Below are 2,067 nucleotides of genomic sequence, written 5' to 3' on the forward strand. Positions count from 1 at the left end.
CTGGTTATCCCTTCTCTTACCGCCCTTCTTTTTCACTGGAACATTTTTTTTCCGCACTATGAAAGAGCTCCTTAAAAGTCCTCCACTGTTCCTCATTTGTGCCACCGTTTAGTCTGTGTTTCCAATCTACTTTAGCCAACTCTGCCCTCATCCCACTGTAGTCCCCTTTGTTTAATCATAGTGCATTCGTTTCTGACACAACCTCCTCACCCTCAATCTGTATTACAAATTCAATCATACTGTGATCACACATTCCGAAATGATCTTTTACTCGGAGATCGTTTATTTTTCCTGTCTCATTACACAGGACCAGATCTAAGATAGCTTTTTCCCTTGTAGTTTATGTTACATATTGTTCTAAGAAACAATCCCTTATGCATTCTATGACTTCCTTTTCCAGGCTACCCCGTGCGATTTGAGTTGACCAATCGACATGTCGGTTAAAATCGCCCATGACTACTGCCGTTCCTTTTTCGCATGCCTCCATTATTCCATTGATTATTGCCCGCCCCACCGTGAAGTTATTATTTGGGAGCCTACAAACTTCGCCCACCAGTGACTTTTTCCCCGTACTATCTCTAATCTCCACCCACAATGATTCAACATTTTGTTCATTAGAGCCAATATCGTCTCTCACAACTGACCTGACATCACCCTTTATTAACATAGCTCCCCGACCGCCTTTCCCTTCTTGTCTAACTTTCCAAATCGTCAGATATCCCTGTATGTTTAATTCTAAGTCTTGGCCACCCTGCAACCACGCTTCTGTAATGGCCACCAATTCATACCCATTTGTAATGATTTGTGCCGTCAACTAATTTACTTTATTTTGAATGCTGCGTGCATTTAGGTAGAATGTTTTAATCCTAGTTTTTAAACAATGATTTTTAGTTTTGACCCCTCCTGCAGCCCCTTTATATTCAGTGGCCCTTTTTGTTACAGCTGCCGATTCCACCTGTCTTATAATTCCTCCCCTAAAAATCTATCGAGGTTTGGGGCAATTAACATTTTCAAGTTTCACATTGATCGATATTTGTTCGGCAAGGATACGAATATTTATGGAATCATCGCAGGCAAATGAAATTAAGAATGAGTTAAAAGGGACAGAAACAGAAACAGCTGCAAACAAACGTTGCATTTTATTCATATTTAACAGCAACAATATCCGTGCCATGCGCAACTATGCTGTGGTCAGAGAAAAACGCCCTGAACTTCCGAAACTCCCTTGGCTTTTCTGTGGCTCACTTTCCTCTCTTCCCTTCCTCCTGCACGCTGCCAGTTTTTAAACCTTGGTCTGGGCGAGGGCATTCCACATTCTCAGAACCATCTCTACCGTTTCATTGCTTGATTTCTACGCTTATTAATTATGAATCTCCTTGAGCTACAATGGTAGCGCTTGCGACAATACAGTAAAAGGTGGCTTATTGGAAACACGTTGTGATCATAGTTTGGTTTTGTACAGAATTGAACCTATATCACTCAAGAGGGAATGTTATATTTACAATAAACTATATCGTCCTTTAAATTTTGGTTCATTCGCTCCGGAGTGCCAGATGAGGAATTGTTTGATGCCCTCATTTATTTCATGTGGGGAACAGGCACGGGTATTCAATCAGAAATAACCCACAGATTGACATCGGAATAACCGCAGTGAGACAGCAAGACAGACAGCACCACGGTAAATGGCGGAATCGACAAGAGAGATGGATGAACAAAAAACGGCCTCAGACTCTGAAAAGTGCAAACATCACATGCAAAAGCATCGGCTGCTCCAGGTGAGGCTCGAACTCACAACCTCGGCATTTCCCAAGCCTGTACTGTCGTATAAGTACCGCGCGCTAACCGATTGCGCCACTAGAGCTGCATGTTCTGTGGTCTTTGTGCTCCCATCATACAGCTGTCTGTTCCACCTGTCTAACAAGGAGGAAGACAATGAATCATCGAATCATTCAACACAGAACGAAGCTTTTCATCCCATCATGTCGATGCCGGCTCTCTGCAAGAAGCCTTCAGTTATTGAGACTCCATAGATTTTCACCATAGACGTGTTTTATTATTTGTGAAATG

General features: G+C 42.3%; 1 non-coding gene across 1 annotated transcript; it reads right to left on the reverse strand.

Moving 5' to 3' along the window:
* Positions 1-1,767: 1,767 nt before the first annotated feature.
* trnai-uau (transfer RNA isoleucine (anticodon UAU)) lies at positions 1,768-1,861 on the reverse strand. The gene is made up of 2 exons: positions 1,824-1,861; positions 1,768-1,803 (listed from the first exon to the last, which is right to left on the reverse strand). It is a non-coding gene; the product is annotated as a tRNA-Ile (tRNA).
* Positions 1,862-2,067: the final 206 nt, after the last annotated feature.

This window comes from Pristiophorus japonicus, unplaced genomic scaffold, assembly GCF_044704955.1.
Source record: "Pristiophorus japonicus isolate sPriJap1 unplaced genomic scaffold, sPriJap1.hap1 HAP1_SCAFFOLD_33, whole genome shotgun sequence".
Taxonomy (NCBI): Eukaryota; Metazoa; Chordata; class Chondrichthyes; family Pristiophoridae; genus Pristiophorus; species Pristiophorus japonicus.